This window comes from Musca autumnalis, unplaced genomic scaffold (assembly GCF_047663935.1).
Source record: "Musca autumnalis isolate F117 unplaced genomic scaffold, ASM4766393v1 scaffold_4, whole genome shotgun sequence".
Taxonomy (NCBI): domain Eukaryota; kingdom Metazoa; phylum Arthropoda; class Insecta; order Diptera; family Muscidae; genus Musca; species Musca autumnalis.
Genome location: NW_027411977.1, coordinates 59,294,417 through 59,314,440, shown reverse-complemented (window position 1 = coordinate 59,314,440; position 20,024 = coordinate 59,294,417). Strand labels below are relative to the sequence as shown.

General features: G+C 37.2%; 1 protein-coding gene across 1 annotated transcript in view; it reads left to right on the top strand.

Annotated features, from left to right (window-relative positions):
* The first annotated feature begins 10,899 nt into the window (after window positions 1-10,899).
* Window positions 10,900-20,024, top strand: part of Diap1 (Death-associated inhibitor of apoptosis 1) — a 164,214-nt gene continuing 155,089 nt past the window's right edge. The window contains exon 1 of the mRNA XM_073982606.1: window positions 10,900-11,598. The gene's annotated coding sequence lies outside the window, so the exon portion shown is untranslated. The remainder of the gene's footprint in view (window positions 11,599-20,024) is intronic.

Here is a 20,024-nt window from a genome sequence, read left to right as displayed (position 1 = left end):
ATTTGGCTAGAAACTTTCTTATATCAATAGTATTAAAGGTTTTGTAAATGGAGTCCCTGGGTCCACTTTTTGATATAGCCGTACCTCCCGATTTCAGAAACCCATATTGGGGCCACAAGAAAACGTGGACCTACGTCGACAATTTTTTGCAAGGATATTTTATACATATTGGGAACCCACTGTACCAAATTACAGTCAGTATGATTGTAAAATGTGGCTAATAGTTAAAAATACCTTAAATCGGGAGGTACGGCTATATGGGGGCTATATCAAAACATGGACCCAGGGACTCCATTCTCAATACCCTTATTACTATTGATATAAGAAAGTTTTGAGCCAAATTTTGCCAGCCAACGTCAACTGGTTCGGCAGATAAAGGGTTTTTACCCTATGTTTGGGTAAATACTCGAAATCGGGGTACCCTTATATGGGGGCTATAAGAAATCGTGGACCTACGTTGACAAATGTTTGCAAGGATATTTTATACTCATTGAGGACTCACTGTGCCAAATTACAGCCAATTTGGTTGTAAAATGTGGCTAATAGATGAAAAATACCTTAAATCGGGAGGTACGGCTATATGGGGGCTATATCAAAACATGGACCCAGAGACCCCATGTTCAGTACCAGAAGTTCTTTTGACATGAGAAAGATTTATGCCACGTTTTGTCAGCCTACGTCAAGTGGTTCGGCAGTTAAAGAGTTTTTACCCAAAATTTGGGTAAATACTCGAAATCGGGGTACCCTTATATGGGGCTATTAGAAAACGTGGATCTATGTTGACAAGTTTTTGCAAGGGTATTTTCCTCATATTGAGAACTCACTATGCCAAATTTCAGCCACTATGATTGTACAATGAGGCAAATAGACAAAAACTACCTTAAATCGGGAGGTACGGTTATATGGGGGCTATATCAAAACATGGACCCAGAGACCCCATTTTCAATGCTAGATATTCTCTTGACATAAGTAAGATTTAAGCTAAATTTCGTCAGCCTACGTCAAGTGGTTCGGCAGTTAAGGAGTTTTTACCCAAAATTTGGGTAAATACTCGAAATCGGGGTACCCTTATATGGGGGCTATTAGAAAACGTGGACCTATATTGACAAATTTTTGCAGGGATATTTTCTGCTCCTTGAGGACTCACTGTGCCAAATTACAGCCAATTTGGTTGTAAAATGTGGCTAATAGATGAAAAATACCTTAAATCGGGAGTTACGGCTATATGGGGGCTATATCAAAACATGGACCCAGAGACCCCTTGTTCAGTACCAGAAGTTCTGTTGACATAAGAAAGATGTAAGCCAAATTTTGTCAGCCTACGTCAAGTGGTTCGGCAGTTAATGAGTTTTTACCCAACACTTGGGTAAATACTCGGGTATTTACCCAAGTATTTACCCACTAGTCTAAAGTATTGTAAAACTATCCATTTGAAACGAATTTACAACCTAAACCCAGGAATAGGGTGTAAAATGTTGTATTTCCCATTCAATATAGTAAATACCCAAATAAATACCCACAAATGGGTATTTACCCGGTATTTACCCACCGTGTGGGTATTTACCGGGTAAATACCCGGTAAAAACCATCTCTAATAATAGAAAAAACGTCAAAAAAAACTGGAACAAATGTCAAAGTCGGCATACCAGCCAATCAGACGCCGGCATCCATGTTACTATTTTTTACACGCTCAAATTTGTCGAGTAAAAAGTTTTTAAAGAGAGTGTCATTCAGCGCCATTTTTGTTTTGAACATTTTACAACTTTTTTGTGTACGGGAACGCTTTTTCGAGTAAAATGTGTAAAAGTCGTAAAAATTGTAAAAACTTTTTAGTTCTGGAACACAGCTTTAGTTTTCAAAATGTAATAGGGTCTACACATGAAATTTGAAACTTCGAAATTTGATACCATAAAAAAATGTTTTTCATCCTAAACGTGTAATAAAAATTAGCTACGAGAGTTTTGAAAGTGTTATATTTACATTTTGATTCAAATTTGTTCCATTTTAGAAGACTTTCAAAATGAATTTATGTTTTTCCTGAAACAATTTTTGGAACGACCCTATTATTCAATATTTATCTTTGACAATTAAGCTTCGTTCCCGTACTTTTTAATGGTAAAACTCGTAAAAGAGAGAACTGCAAAAATTTTGTTCTCACACACAAGTTTTTTGAAATAGTTCGGGAACGGAAAAATGGAAAATACGTCAAAAAAACTGGAACAAATGTCAAAGTCGGCGTATCAGCCAATCACACGCCGGCAACCATGTTACTATTTTTTTACTCGCCCAAATTTGTCGTGTAAAAAGTTTTTAAAGAGAGCGTCATTCAGCGCCATTTTTGTTTAAAGAGAAGTGAACATTTTACAACTTTTTGTGTACGGGAACGCTTTTTCGAGTAAAATGTGTAAAAGTCGTAAAAATTGTAAAAACTTTTTAGTTCTGGAACACAGCTTTAATTTTCAATAACAACAATGTTGTTTTTGTAAATTTGTTAGTTGTTGTAATTCATGCATTTACCTTATATAAATTTGCCTTGAAGCTTTCTGTCAATTTAATTTTTCTTCATTCGAGTGTTCCTAAAATGTCAAAACAATGTACACAATCAGTGTATGTTTGTGTATTGATTGAAAAATATGCCAAACAATTTTAAAAACAATCGAATTCAATGATTTTTAACATTGTTTTTAGAATATTTGTATAGAAGAAATTCTTCAGCTTTGCATTGAAACAATCATTTCATAATATCCACAATTCGATTATCATTTTTCGCGTTTTTTATAAAATGTTCAAAAAAGGTATTATAAACAAACCCACTTTTTGCTTTTGTGTTCAGTAATTTTGACGTTTTAGGAATTCAGGAAAAAGCAGGGCTCTATAGATTGTTTTCATTTAAACCTACCTCTTTACTTATACCATGAGAAAGACCTATTGCTGTTATCTCAGTAGTCACACGCGCAAAATTTGCGACGAAACTTTCCCATTATTTTGGCGTTCACAGATCGAGTTCCATACTAAAGTAATTTTATGAAAATGCTGTATTGGGGAACTCGATCTATGAACGCCAAAATAATGGGAAAGTTTCGTCGCAAATTTTGCGCGTGTGACTACTGGAAAATGCATTTGTTCAAGTCTTTATTTCTATACGTCTTTGACAGGATATTTTTTAGGTTTTGACAATCAATACATGAAGTCTATTGTCCTGTTATTTATAAACCCAAGGTTAACGAATCCCATATTCCATATCTACATTAGGTAATTTTCATTGCGGCAATTGTCAGTGGAGAAAATACATTTCAGCGGCCAAATATCCGCGTAAATGTATAAAACACATTTGCATTTGAAAAACGAAAAGTTCTAGGACAGAAAAGCCACTACATAGTCGATACGTCCGAAGATCTGCTTTACCACCAGTGGATTCGAGTCCTTGGCTTTCCTTTTTCACTTGCAAATAATTTCCGATCATCAAGCTTAACTCCATGGCAGAATAAGAAGGTAATCTCATTTGAAAAAACCGTCCTTGAGCTGCCAAATACAACACTGCATCGAAACAATATGAAAGTTGTTGTTGTTATTATATGTCAATAACAACAATAACAAAATATTGTTTGTTTACGTTTCATATCTATTTTTTCAATTATTTTTTAACAAAGTTTAATATTGTCAAAAGTTTTCGTTTTGGTTCTTGGAGGACTTTTCTGCGTCTGGAGAAAAAAATATGTTCGAGATTTGTAAATGGTAAGCATATATGTATGTATGTAAATGGTAACATACATATATCGAAATTCTCCCAGAATTTCTCGGTGAAGTAAATTGTGAAATTCAACAGAGTGCAGCCTAAGCAAGAAGAATGAACAAATCAAGGAAAGAACACTGCTTGCCAGCAATTTCCAAGGTTCCAATTCGCCCCGATGGTGACAACGATCAACAGCAAACACATAAACAGTTGAGGAATGTGAAAATATCCGCCGCTAAATACCTGGTGAACATTGTACCAACTCTTGAACATATTGATCGATTGGTTTTCGGTACCCAAAATATTGGGTGTAATATTCAAAAGAATGTTTAAGTCGTCTGCGCAAGCCACAGATATTTGCGACAAAATCAGAAGTAGGAAGAAGGTTCCCAGTTGGTGCTTGTTGATTTCTTACAAAAGAATAGACCGGTCTGTGGCTCTGTTGTATGAAAATATTAGCTCTACGCAATGGGAGAATATTCAAAGCTGACAGAATGCCGACCTGAAGATGTTGTCGGTGCAGTAATGCAGTCCCTGTCATTATTTAGGGAAAATGCTTCTCCCAACTAGGTACATCAGGAGAGATCTTAATGATCTAGAACGATACGATCAGGTAGGCTTGAATATATTCATACGGATGCAGGTGCGCGGACAGTTCAAAGATAGATTGTGAATGCCGTACTTGTATGACAAACACAGCCGCCACAATTCATATTGTCTATTTATTATACCTATTTATATCTAATAAATTTTTCTTTGTAGTGCCCGTCGTCTCAATCCATTGTCCAACGTTCGTCAAATTATAAAGATGAGGTTCTCTGCTGCCTCGTCGTTGTGGCTGCAGAAAAGCTTACCATTGCCAAGGCTGTCGCAACAAAGGCAAAATAATCAACGTTGAATTGGCTAATAGAGACTTTGCTGTTGTTGTCACCTAAGCCAAGAATGATAAATGAAAGCCGCCGCTGCCCACTTATAAACTTTATAAGAATATTGTACTTTTAAAGATACAACATGTAGAAATTTATATAATATATAAAACAAACTTATGTTATCCAGCCGAATATCTTTACGACAAACATACATATGTATATTCTAGTGAACCAACATCTATGTATGTATACCTTTAACAAAAATAAAATCTCTGAATCATCAACTTTATTTATAGGCCTATTTTATATTTGTTAAAAAGATTATAGTGTTAGAAAGATCATATTATTTGAGGACATTTTCAGATTTATATCCTATGTTGTTATTATCATTATTAAAATGTAACGAAGAAACCTTGTTTGTAATATATACAAAATTCAGACCGTTGCAAAATCTGTCTATCTATTCTGAGTTTCAAATGCATAACAGTGACGTTACGGAATAGGATGTGATGTGGAATAGGATGTATAAAAGATTTACAAAGCAACTGATGTTTTGAAAGTCATTCAAAGCCTTCCGCTTTTTTATACCCTCAGTCTTTAAACCAGGGTATATACACATTCATACGGGCAAAACGTGCCCCATCGAAATAATGGTTTTAGACCCCATGTATATTTGGGTGAAATCCGTTTCAGACAATTTGGAGTCAAATTAGCAATGTCCGTCTGTCTGTAGCGCACGCTAACTCTCGAACGGATCAATCGATTTGGTTTGTCTATACTTATATAAGTTCGAAGATGGGTAATATCGGTCCACACCTTCCGACACCTCCCCCAAGTTTAACTTCTATCGGGCTTCTTTTTGGGGTACCTCCCCTAGATAAATTCATCAAACTCATCTAACTCCAGTGGATCTGTGGTTACATCCCATCGAAGTCACTTTCCTGGAACTGGAGATAGACCAGAGCCCAAATTAATGGAAAGCGTTGTTTTCCCCATGCCATTTGTGCCAATTTTAGGATTTTTGAACCTTTCGGTCATTACGTCGGGGACGTCCATGTTTGAAAGAAATATTACGATGTGTAATCAGTTACTTTTTTAAATTTTTGTGGCCACAAGCCAATGTCTGGAGCACTGACTTGACCGCGAAACAATATCAAAACAGGACCACAAGGAATAAGTTTGGTATACATTTTAAAACTGCACCTAAGCAAACATTTTGCGTGGAGGTACTTGAAGGATGGGAACGATATAGTCCATCTATATTACGAGCAACATTTTTTGGACCAAATCAGTTGATCCGTTCGGGAGTTAAAGCCCCATTGTAGCAAAAATTTTTAAGGAAGAAGTGGATGATATGCCCCATTCTCGAAATTTATCAATGTTTGGACATTGGACATTGATCCGTTTAAGAGTTATTCTCCAGCCAGACACACGTACAGGGATAAATCGTCTCCTTATTGTCTGAAAATGTTAAATTTAAATAAAAATGAAATTAAATTTGAAATGTAAATAAACCTGACATATGTGTATTTAAACATATACATACAAAGTTTGTCAAAATAATTTTGTCAATGAAGGGACTGCAAAGCAAATACAACTCTGTGAACTGTGAGCGTGAGGTTACCTTGTATCATTGTATCATGGCTTAACTCTAAACGAGAAAATTAATAAAAAATATTTTTCATTTCAAATTTCCCATGGCAGAATGATAAAAGGTAGTCGCATCTGTCAAATTTAGGAAAATACAGCCCTGTATGTCTGTACGGGAGCGTGTCAAATACATTGTACATGACATTTCATAATATAAATAAAATACATATATTTGTTTACATTACTTTTTGTGTTTCGAAAAAAAAAAACATTGGGCATTTCAACAAATATTCGTACTCTGACTGGTAAGGCGCTAAAAAACACTTTTGACAGCACCGAATTTAAACAATCCCACATTATAGATGCTATGGAACAACGATTCTTGAAACATACACCACAATAACAACAAAATCTAATGGAACAAAGAAATTACAACAAATGCGTTCCTGGATCAAAGGATCAACCCCAGGAACAACAAATGTTGCGCCATTGAAACACACAGGTTTGAGTGAGGATTTTATTTCTTCAGAAGCAGCAATAATCAACAATGAAAACAGAATTCTCAATATATGAAAATTGGGTCGCAACCAACATCTCTACTACAACAACAGCAACAATTATCCGTGATTAATATTGCATGGAATCAGTCAGATTCGTAAGAATCGTACTACAATCGTACCTGTAACAAAAAACTTATATGTATACAAGGACAATATTCACGGTCATTCCAACAATTGGCGGGGCAAATCTACAATATTCCAAGGTTCTAGTATTACAACCAGGCCACGTAATTTCTGACAGCTGATAAATATTCTATGTAGCTGTTTCTTTCCCTATGGTAGTGGCAAATAATTCCCGACATTTGTATTGATATAAAGTTTTGCAACATTTTATTAATAAAAACGCCTTAAAATATCACATATGTACATGTAGTTTCGCTTGATTAAATCTGTTATAATAAATCAGAATATATAATTGTAGTCCGGTCGGGTTGTGGTTGGTGGATTTGATCATGAACAGTTTAACCGTTTATATGTGGTGTTCCCTGAAAGAATCCAAAGTCTGTTGTTGTTGTAACAATGTTATTATATGTTTGTAAGTTCCTATCCTGCATAATCTGACTCTGGGTCAATCTCCAGTTCAAGGAATGTGGCTGTTTCTATGGAATCTACTAGTCATTTGAGCATACGTTTTGCGCGGTGTCATCGATCCATGCACTATAGGAATTCAGACGGCTGGACCATACCGAGTGTAATCGAGCCAAAACTACTCTGGTTTGTCGTGCAGCTGACGCTCCTCGGCTGAGATAGATGTACACATATTTGGATCCAACGCTTAGATTTCTTCGCAATAATGATCGATTTTAACAGCCGTAGCCCTTAAGGTGCTTTCCTTCCTTGCCGATTTTCAACAAGCAAACATTCACCAAATTTGTTGTGGGAATCGGCATTGTTCAATAGGACTTTTTTCTTTAAGATTTCTTGCAGATCTTGATAAATATCCATAGCGCCACCAATGGTCAACAGTAATTTTTAATGTATGTATTTGTCGATTGTGTTTGACGACCGGAGACAATTTAATTTTTAAACAAACTTTTTCGTTTTAATTTAAAAATGGAAATTAAATTTAAACTGACATTTTTACATACATACAAATGTAAATAAACACACATACATATAAGCATTCAGTGGCAATTTCTTTTTGACAATGAACGTACATCAAATTTAAAATTTGAAAAAAAAATTAAACAGCTGTTAGCATGAAACTACCTTTCTTGTTGTACCATGCAAATTTCCATAGAACAAGAATCCAGCCCCTGGTAACATAAGGAGCACAACAATTTTGACCGAAAATTCTTCATGCTGTCAAAATGTTTGTTTACGTTTTCATACAGTTTATTCACAATAACAAAAAATTAGCTGTGTTCCTTTACGTACCTGAAGTTACCATTTGTTACCATTTTTAACCTGCAAAGCGTTCCTTAACCCCGAAAAGTGGCAAAACTGGAAACAATTTTTAAGAGAGTGAGAGTGGAGAGAGAGCGAAAATGGCTTTCTCTTCTACCACAGGCTACCAGCAAAATTTCTGCAACTAAAAAATGGCAGAACTGATTTTTCGACTTTTGTTTGACGATTATTTCACAATGAAAAAAATGGACGAAAAACAGAAGAAAAAGTCGAACGCTGACAAAAATAAATTAAAAACTGTGAAATAAAAGACGAAAATTGTTTTTTATGTTTCTTTTTGACATTGCTGCCAGATCTACCATTTTTCCGTTCCGTTAGTCCCAATTTACATTAGGCGAGTTTACTTGCGGCAATTGTCAGTTTGTAGGTGAGAGAGGGTGCTGAGAGGCAAAGGGTTACCATATGCCTCACCTCTCTCTCCTACAAAATGACAATTGCCGCAAGTAAACTCGCCCAATGTAAATTGGGACTTACTTTTCTGGTAAAAATGTTCATGAGATAGCAATTTTGAGCAATTTTGACACTTTTCTCTTTTACCACCCTTACCATTAAAAAAGTAAAGGGACAAAGCTAATGAAAGTAATTAAATTAAAATTCTCGTTAAGTTAAGAACCAAAATAAAGCTGTCGCTAAGTCCTACCGATATGAACAGTGTTGTCAACTTTTATCGATACTTTACATTAAAATTTTGCGTTTTTTACCGATTTTTGTCGGTAAATTAAAAAAATGTGTTACAAAATTCCAATACTGACCATTTTACGCTAACTTATAATTTCATCATGGACCTTCGTATAAAATAGTCTAGCTCACTTAGAAAAACAATTCTCCCCACAAATATTCACAGTGACAACCCTGTTTAGAACGCTTACAATTTCGTAATGCTTCGCTGGCAAAGAATAATGTCAAAAACAACAATTACACTGTGATACAAATGTTGACAAAATTTTTTTGCAGGGGTTCTGATGCATAAATTCGGTTTTATGGGAGTCCATAGAACACGAAAATATCTTTGGTTTCTTTGGGTCACTTCGGGTTTTGATTTTATAACGGTAAATGTAGTGAAAAATGGGATTTCTTGGATTTTCAAATTTAAACGAACATTACTTCGTTTTTCCACAACCGATTTGCACACCCCATTTTTTATTGGAAACGGGAGAATAATATCTTTCGGACAAGCCCTAGATTTTTTAAATCGGTTAACAAATGGCTAAGTAATAGTGGTTTAAGTGTGACAAAAACGCATTAAAAAACAGTAACATGTTTTTCCTTGTGCTCTAGGCTGCGTAAACGATACCTAACGGTACAATTATTTACTGTTAGCAAGTAGGAAATTTAGTTGGCTTTCCAAAATGGGAAAAACCAACGAAATCGGTTGAAAAATGAATGCGTTATGGCATTTTTTGTATTTTAACTTTTTGGTTTTTTTCATATTTCCCTTTATAAAAGATTGGAACCTTAGCATGTATGATTTTAATTGTGATTATCTTGCTTTACAATTACGCACAAGGTACTAATCTTTTATAAAGGAAAATATGAAAAAAACCAAAAAGTTAAAACCCAAAAAATGCCATAACGCATTCATTTTTCAACCGATTTCGTTGGTTTTTCCCATTTTGGAAAGCCAACTATATTTCCTACTTGCTAACAGTAAATAATTGTACCGTTAGGTATCGTTTACGCAGCCTAGAGCACAAGGAAAAACATTTTACTGTTTTTTAATGCGTTTTTGTCACACTTAAACCACTATTACTTAGCCATTTGTTAACCGATTTTAAAAATCTGTGGCTTGTTCGAAAGACATTATTCTCCCGTTTCCAATAAAAAATGGGGTGTGCAAATCGGTTGTGGAAAAACGAAGTAATGTTCGTTTAAAGTTGAAAATCCAAGAAAGCCCATTTTTCACTACATTTACCGTTATAAAATCAAAAACCGAAGTGACACAAAGAAACCAAAGGTATTTTCGTCTTCTATGGACTCCCACAAAACCGAATTTATGCATTAGAACCCCTGCAAATTTTCACTGTAGCACTGTGTTATTATTACACTGGTGTGCGAAATAATAGAGCCACTGAAGGTACAACACATTAAACGTTTCTAAATCACTTCTGAAAAGTGTGTTATGGCGCAATTTGCATTTTTATAGTGGAACATTATCTCATAACTGAGGAGCTACAAAGGGTAGTATTCCTTACAGGACCCTCCATTTTTTGCTCTAAAATCATGAAAATATTAACGTTTTTCGACCGGTTTTTTATGTTTTCTTATTTTTGATAGTAGTTTAGCACATTTTATTGATATTTGCGGTATATAGGAGGCCTTTATGGGGCATTATCTTTGATTCTGGGGTTTCAGCCCCATTAACTCTTGAACGGGAGTTAAGATTTTAATTGTTGGTGCAGGTTTATTCAGTAAAATAATGTTAGGAAGGAAAACTAAAATTTTCCCTATGATTTTGACGGTCAAATTTAAATTTCCTTAAGAAATTGTCTTATTAACTTAAAGTGGATCTATTATTTCGCACACCTCTTTACAGGCTCTGTCCTGCCTAATACAAGGTCAACCCCCAAATTGGACAAATGTTGACTGAATTTCATTTATGGGATAATGTTCCACTATAAAAATGCAAATTGCGCCATAACACACTTTTCAGAAGTGACTTAGAAACGTTTAATGCGTTGTAACTTCAGTGGCTCTATTATTTCGTACACCAGTGTAAATTCTCTCGTTCCGGTGTTTTATATTCATTCTCTCTTGTTTAAAACCCAAACCCAACCTCCCCGAAATATGTAAAAAGAGACACAACGAGCATGAATGACATACGCTCTAGATAATAATTACGTATTAACAATTACAACAACATCAACAGCAGAAAAAAGTTTGTAGGCAACGTTATTTTTTTCTTTGGATTCATTCAACAAAACATAAAACATTTCGCCAAAGCTAAACAACATGCAACGACAGACAAAAAGCAGCATCATCATCATCTGCCTCGGCGACGCGGTGTGAATTCTATTTCTTCTTCTACCCAGCAATTGAAAAACTGCTAGAGGGGCGTATGGATAATAAGAAAAGAAAACGCAAAAACTTGTGGTGGATTGCAATGCAAAATCTCAAACCAAATTGTTGGTAACAGTGCAAGGTAGCGGTAATGTCGAACTAATAAACTGTCAGAACGTTGAGCGTGAATATTTCTGCGAAAAAAAAAAAAACAATTTAGTGGAAAAATAATAGAAAAAAATAATAATAAAAATAAAGAGAAACTAACAAAATAAAAAAGTGCATTGAAAAAAGGAAAAAAAAAATCAAAAAAGTGTGCAAACAAATGAAAATTTTATAGATTTTAAAGAAATTTTCTGTGTTGTGATATGTGAAAAATAACAATAACAAATTTCTTTGCTTTTATTTTGGATATAAAATTAAGCTGGTCATCATGAAGACGGTAAGTGAGAAAAGAAACAAAGCCGTTTTTGATTATCCTTCAACAATTTTGTTACGTTCCATTGTATGTGAGTTTGTTGTCTATTGTATTTACTCCTTTTCGGCTCTACACATACTATGCGGAGGCTGCCTGTAAAAAGTTCGTTAGTACGCCTGATCAATTTCATAGTACGATAGTATATGTTGTAAATTATAGTATCTAAGTATAGGTTTTATAGAGCTATTATTGTTTGTAGTTGTATTTCCATGTATTCACACTCGTGGCATTGTTTGTGTACGGCGTTTGCAAGAAGAGCTGTATTTCCGGTTTGTGTTTTGCCCGCTATGTATGGAATCCTTCCTTATTCGTATATTATGAATTAAGCGAACAAAACAAAAGAAAACAATACTAAAGGCAGGGTTAGGATATCACATAATAAGGGTTACAAATTCATAAATCAACGTACAGTGACTGTCACTAAAAATGATGCAACCTGAAATAAAAAATGTAAACGTTGATAACTTGGAAACGAGTTGAGATTTTTTTAACAATTCAAAATACAATTTTGTAGGCTGAAAAGTTGTCTTTAAGATGGCATACAACAATATTCCATTTACAGTACCGTTATACTAAAATTTTGCCGGAAGACACAAAATGGGCATTTTTGAAGTGAGCATTAAAAATTATGCACCACAATAATCGATCAATAATTTCCAAATTTTTCGTATTTTCTGCCATTTTAGTAATCAGAATGGTGGTATAATTGGTTCCCTATCGTTTTCAGTAGTTTTGTCATTGATTCCGATAGAAAAAATTATGTTCCTGACGTAGTTTTGGCATGATTGTAATTAATGTCCCTTTGTAGGTAATTTGGCTAGAAATTTCTAGTTTTTGAAGCTATTTTCCAAAAAATGACTATGAAAAATCATAACGGGTTATGCCCAGAGTACGTACAAACAATTTAATGATATATGGAAAGTCCTGTATCAGCCAGACTTGCCCCATATTAGACTAGTCTTTAGTTTAGTCTTGACATAGAACAAAGGTTTTTGCACTTTTCTTTGAAAATTGTTTTGAGAAACATTGTTAACAATGTCATGCCAAAATTACGTCAGGAACATAATTTTTTCTATCGTAATCAATGACAAAACTACTGAAAACGATAGGGAACCAATTATTCCACCATTCTGATTACTAAAATGGCAGAAAAAAACGAAAAATTTGGAAATTATTGATCGATTATTGTGGTGCATCATTTTTAATGCTCACTTCAAAAATGCCCATTTTGTGTTTTCCGGTAAAATTTTAGTATAACGGTACTGTAAATGGAATATTTTTGTATGCCATCTTAAAGACAACTTTTCAGCCTACAAAATTGTATTTTGAATTGTTAAAAAAATCTCAACTCGTTTCCAAGTTATCAACGTTTACATTTTTTATTTCAGGTTGCATCATTTTTAGTGACGGTCACTGTATGTCAACATACCGTCGGTGTCATGCTTAAGTGTTCCATACGTCATTTTTGAAATTTTGAGATAAAGGTACCTTACAAGTTTTGAAATATGCTGTTTTAGATTTTTTAGTCGGTTTTTCTCTATCTCTTATATATTCTGAGATATTCAGATGCCAATATGTTCCATATCTGCCTTGCGACACCGAAAAATTTACCATTTTGTTCCATATCCATAAAGCCTGGCGTATGGAACAAAACAACTTTGAATTTTTAGTTCCATATCCATGTCGTTTGGCGTATGGAACAAAAAGAGAAAAAAACCTAATTGTTCCGCACCAAAAATTATGGCGTTTGGAACAAAAATTTTTCCATATTTTCAAGTTGCGAATTGGTTAAAATTGGTTAAAAACTGAAGAATAATATGTAGTTTTTAAAAATTTTTATATATTGTATTGTTATAAAACACAAAACAAAAAAAAAAAACATTGTTCCACAACATCCCATACGGGACACGGGAGACTTCTCTCATATCAATGAGTACACCCCGATTCATATTCAAGCTCAATGATATGGGACCTACCGTTTATTGCCGAGTCCGAACGGCGTGTCTTAAGACACCACTTGTGGAGAAGTTTTTCAAGGCTGAAATACTCAGGAAATGTCGCCAACATTACTGAGGGGTATTTTGCCACCGTTGAAAAATTGTTGATGTTGACTGGCCGGGGAATCGAACCCACGACCTTCTGTGTGCAAGGCGGGCGTGCATACCATTGCACAACGGTGGCACCCATATTGTATTGTTATATGAAACTAAATTTATTTTCGCTTAATTTTAACGTCTCCTCGTAACACAAAACATATAAGATAAACAAAACAAAAAATCGCGATTCTTCAAAGTGACAAGTGGCAACCCCTTAAATAAATGTAAAGGAAACATTTAAAAATGCTATCTAATGTATTTCTTTCTAATACCACTGTTTTATTAAACCCCCTGAATTTCCGGTTCTCAGTAGCACTTCACGTAAGGGAGCTGGAACACTACCTATTTTGTGTCCTGTAAGGATACCGTCAGTCTACTAATGTATTTTTTACTTAATAAAAGCAGTCCCTTTGTTTTGTCCTCGTCTGAGTTCCCCCATAGGATTTTTGTGTTTTTTCCCTTGTCTTCTCTATTCCAGAGGAATATATGTGCATATTTTGCCCATGCCTTTAGCTCTATGCGCGTCGCCTTTAAGGTCTTGGCGTTATCTAGGCTGACTGTAGGTTGCTCCCTTGCCTGTTTTGCTAAGGAGTTTGCTATTTCATTACCCCTAATCCCAATATGCCCTGGTACCCATATAATGTTTACCGTACCATGTTGGGAGTAGTTGTTAATATACTGTATGCATTCTAAGACAGTTCTAGATTTCACTGTCTTGACCGTTAAGCCGTGATGGCTGCTTTGCTGTCCGTAGGATGTTCGTAGGCTTTGTGTGAGTGTCAAACCAGTTCAGACACTCTTTTATCGCTCGGACTTCCGCCTGAAGAATCGTATTATGATCCGGCAGACGGAGGGAGATTTTCATTTCCGGTTCCATTATATATATCCAGTCCGGTTCTCCCCTCTAGCACAGCCCCATTCGCAAACTCACAGCTTCCAGCGGGAATCTGTGCTAGAGTTCCATCGATCCACATGTCTCTGTCTGGTATTGAAACTTCACACAAAGCTACTTCACTAGTTCCAGGTATGCGGTCTGATACTATTTGGTTTATACCCAGTAGGAAATTGAATCTGCGATGACCATTTCATCAACGAAAAATCTCAAAATTGTCTTTAAAAAAGACGGTCTCACCAAATTTGTCACTCTTCGATGTGCGATGTGTGACATACTGAACGAAAATGTCTTGTAATGTGCCTTGGTACAAGTTAATGTTCATTCTATCGTCCATGAAGACAACATCGCTTACCTTGTCGCTCAACTTATCGTGCACGAGTTTTGCGACATTTGTGTGAAAATGTCGTCGATGATCGCAAAGGGCTGTCGTCGAGCCGTCTTCAATTGATTGGAGACAACTTTGAAGACACATAGCAGACAACTTCCAACTGGGTAGATTCACCCGTTGTGACCTTTAGTATGTTTTGGTGGTATGTGTGGTGGTCTCTACTGATCCACTCGCTCATCGACTTTAGCCTTGTAGCTGCGATAGCTGCCTCATACCTTACCTGAATTTCTATTGGGTGTATAAAGAAAATTTTTTCTAGAGCCCTAGTCGGTGTGGTCCTCATTGCCCCGCTAATGCTTAGACAACATGTTCTTTGGACTTGTTGCAATATCATTGCATTTTTTTGTCCATAGCTGTCCGCCATACAACAGGCGCGTATGTTAAGATTGGTCTAATTACGCCTATGTATAGCCAGTGTGTCATCCTAGGATCGAAACCCCATTTTGAGCCTATTGCCCTTCTACATGTTGACCAACATCCTTGTGCCTTGTCGGCCCTTTCTTGAATATGGTCTTTCCAATTTAGTTTCCTATGCAGAATTACTCCTGGGTATTTATGTGTGCGGGAAATATTTATTGTCCTATTAAGGAAAACTGGTTTTCCTCGTAAATATACATATTTCCGTTTTTCCCGGGTTAACGTTCAAACCTCTTCACAATTTTGTGAAGCAAACTGGCAAAAACTCGAAAACAGAACCTATGGAACAAATCAGCAACTTTTTTCAATTATAAAAATTTGCCATAATTTTTATTTTTCTATAACTGTGCTGAGCTATGACCATCGACTACATGAAAATAGTGTACGCTCTGCATCATCTGTTGTATTCCGCATACAGACACAAGGAGGAGTTGCGGTTTCCTTGTTTGAACAAGTAATAATTGTTCCACAAACATCCCATACGGGACAAGGGAGACTTCTCTCATATCAATGAGTGCACCCCGATTCATATTAGCTCAATGATATGGGACCTACAGTTTATCGCCGAGTCCGAACGGCGTGTCCTAAGACACCACTTGTAGAGAAGTTTTACATGGCTGAAATACTCAGAAAATGTAGCCAACATTACTGAGGGGTATTTTGCTAACGTTGAAAATTTTGGTGTTTGCCTGGCCGGGGAATCGAACCCACGACCTTCAGCGTGCAAGGCGGGTGTGCATACCATTGCACCACGTTGTTTGAACAAGTACTTTCGGAAAAACCCATGTCCGGAGAGCAATTACGTAAATAGTAACTTACGTCTCCATGTTTCCTTTCCGCAAATGTTCTTCTGCTTGGGAAAAGTTTTGACGTATACCTACCGACCGATCAGAGTATTTCATGGTGGAGGCCCGGCCGAACATACCGATTTTTTACTTGTTCTTCATAGATTTATAGTCGCTGTTCTGTCTTAAGACTAGGTGTACCATGTCCGCTATGATTTTTACTGCAGGTTCCGAAACTGCAGCCGTTCTCTGAACAGTTAATAATTTTGCAACCGTAAACCACAATTGCATGTCTCCGCTGACAACTTTCTATCAGTTTTCTACGTTTCGCGGTCAAGCAGGTGTTGTTCAGCCGCGACCATTATTCTGCTTCGCCCGTACCTTCCCTGTAAATATCTATATATAAAATGTTTATGCTTAATTATCATCTGGTAAGCTTTGTAAAACTTTCTAAATTTATATATTCCCAAATTTCCAATGATACCGCCCGTTATAACTTCAATAGGTTAGTATTCATGATTCTGACAAGGGCCCAATCCCAACGCTCTTATCTCGACATCTAAACTTCTGACTTTGGCTATAAAAGAATATAAAGGTACTCTTTATTCTGTATTCTATTAAATAGAGAATACGTCGTGGTGTTTTATGTGGGTACCTGCCATGCGGCCTACCCCACAGTGCTCTTAACACCGGGTGAATACGATTCGTCTACCAACGGCCCCGCACAAAAAAGTACGAGAACCAATTCATTCACACGCATTTGGTCGTGATCGCCTCCTTGGTTATGAGCGGAGCCTATCTAAGCTTCTACCTTTCTTTGGGTCGAGCCGAAGCTCTCCCAGCGATTTGGGTCTAAACCAAAGCCACCGCGATGCTCCCACAAGGGGACCAACACCAACTGCCAGGCCAGATCTAAAGATCTTGGGGCAACTGGCACCCGCGGTTCCAGAATATAGCCTCCGGTCAGGCTTCGTGGCCAATGACCACTACCAGTTGGACTCCCCGGACCTCCTCCAATTCAGCCAGCGGAAAAACAAAACAACACAGGATCACAAACAATTAACGTGCAGTCCCCACGGACTGCACAAAGGGCCCACAAGGACCGCGGCAACGGACAACACCACACAGACAATGAAGCAAGCCACCCTCAAGGATGACTGGCACGACATTCAGACAAGGACAACCAACGCCTACAACTCTCCTCCTACCCTCCTCCAACACCAACACGCCCAACTGTAGATTAGGGCTATAACCAAAAAAATACCACCACATAGCCGTGTAGAGCATGGAAAACTATTATGAAATACGGCGTCAATTTTTCTCTATCGCGAAAAAAGTTTCCGCACCAAATGCATTGAAGTTCAGTAATGCATTTTTTAATTTTAGCTGTTATGACAACATATTTGCTTTTAATTAAATTTTTTATTTTTTTGTAATCTAAATTAAAATCATTATCAAAGCGTTCTGGACCAATTTGTTCTCAAATCGCGCCATTTCGGAGCATATTAAGAACTTTTGATACTATTGCAATTTTTGCTTTTTCTTTATAAACTCGTGAATTTTATGTTTATATTTTTTGTACCTACCGGACAAAAGAATATGGGGTCATTTGCAACGAAGTCGCGAAAGTTACAGGCTGTTTTTGTTGACTTTGCCTGTGAGAATCGGATATGTTTTTTACAAAAATACAACACCAGTACCACTTGGGAAATTTTGTCCTAATAATGAAAACGCGTTTCTACGATCGATTCGGTAAAAAAAGTTTCCGCGCCGACTGTAATTACTAAAACACTTTTGATATTTTTTCTACTTATAATTTTAAATTTGCTTTGTTTGAATAAATATTCATAGAAAAAAATACAATTCTCACAGGCAAAGTCATTAAAAACTGTCTGTAACTTTCGCGAATTTGTTGCAAATGACACCATATTCTCTTGTCCGGTAGGTACAATAAATATAAACATAAAATTCACGAGTTTATAAAGAAAAAACAAAAATTGCAATAGTGTCAAAAATTCCTAAAATGCTCCGAAATGTCGCGAATTGAGAACAAATTGGTCCAGAACGCTTTGGTAATGATTTTAAATTAGATTACAGAAAAATAAAAAATTTAATAAAAAGCAAATATGTTGTCATAACAGCTAAAATTAAAAAATGCATTACTGAACTTCAATGCATTTGGTGCGGAAACTTTTTTCGCGATAGAGAAAAAATTACACCTTTTTTCATAATAGTTTTTCATGCTCTACACGGCTATGTGGTGGTATTTTTGATATTTGCAAAAAAGTGCCAAAAGTTATATCCCTACTGTAGATATGAATATGTGGAGGAATTACCTCCACTAAGTCTAGTCCTTCTCCTAACAAACACTTGACGTGCAAAACTACTTAAACAACTAAAGGTCCGACTGTCTTCAAGTGCCCTACTGAAATCCTACCCCGTGCTCCTCCATACGTGATACCCATATTGACTAAATCTGTAATGTCATCATAGTACCGGTATTCCGTCAGTATATGCCGCCAGTCTTCAGTCATCCCACACCCACACAAATCTGTCCCGCACAGGCCTCTTGCATACAAAAATGCATTTAGAAAGCCATGCCCCGTCAGTAAGAATCGCAGACGCATGCTAAAGCCGAAGTCGGGGCGGAACAGTACGAACGTAGCGTCACGAATAAATTCGTACGTTACCTCCTTTTGACGATGTCCGTCCACCTAGTCCGCCACATATCAGCAGCACGATCCCGAAGGATTGCACTGCGCGGTCTAACGTTCCCATCCACCAAATCAGAAGGCCCGAGCCAATTATCCTCAGACAATTGCAAGCCACGCTTCAGCTTATACAGAACAGTCCTACATTTCACTTCCAGGTCAAAGGGCTGCGGCACACCATACAGATGCACCATATGTTGCACAGGCAACAAAAAGTCCACCATATGTATATGGTGCGCACGGAACGCCTGATCAAACCCCAGTCGGTCCGCAAGACGCTTGTGACCATACCAGGACAGCAGTCAACTTGTCCTTCAAACGATCATCCTATCGGCCATAGTTATTCCAAGGTACCTGACTTGCTTGACGTATCGTATGCCGTGGGGAGGTCGACTGTGCGCCAATCTGCCTTTCAACAGCATTAGCTCAGTCTTGTCCCTAGACACCTCAACACCCACTCGGTCACTCCAGACCCTCACGATACCCATGGCCTCCTCAGCACGACGTGCCAGTTCGACACGGGTCCCACCTTCGATCATGATAAAGATGTCGTTAGCATACGCACAGATCTTGAAAGTGATCGCTAACTCTCGCAACAGAGACTCCTGAGGGCAGCCTCGCTCCACATCTGTCCAGACCGTCACATTGGTTCCCACGACACAAGCCCTTCGTCCACTGACATAACCAGACACAGAACAAGCTCCCGACACCTAATCTCAGACCCACGAAAGGAAGTCAAATGCACCCTTAAAGTCTACAAATATGACTAAGACATATTTGGCATTTGAACCGCTCAAACTGTTCTGCACATGCATCCACGCGTCCTCCGTACCTGTACGCTCGAGAAAGCCGAACTGATGCGGTGAGGGACCCACGCCGCGGCACTCCACAAGCCTTGTCACCATAATCCTCTCCAGCACTTTTCCAAGCACTGGAAGAAGTCTCATACCCCGATACGAGCGAGGATTACTCCTCACCCGATCAGGCGACTTAAGGAGTACCACGACGCGAGCTTACTTCCACGCACGCGAAAAGTACCCCTGGCTAATGCAACCACCGAAAACTGACTCAATATACTCGGGCATGACCTTCCAGATG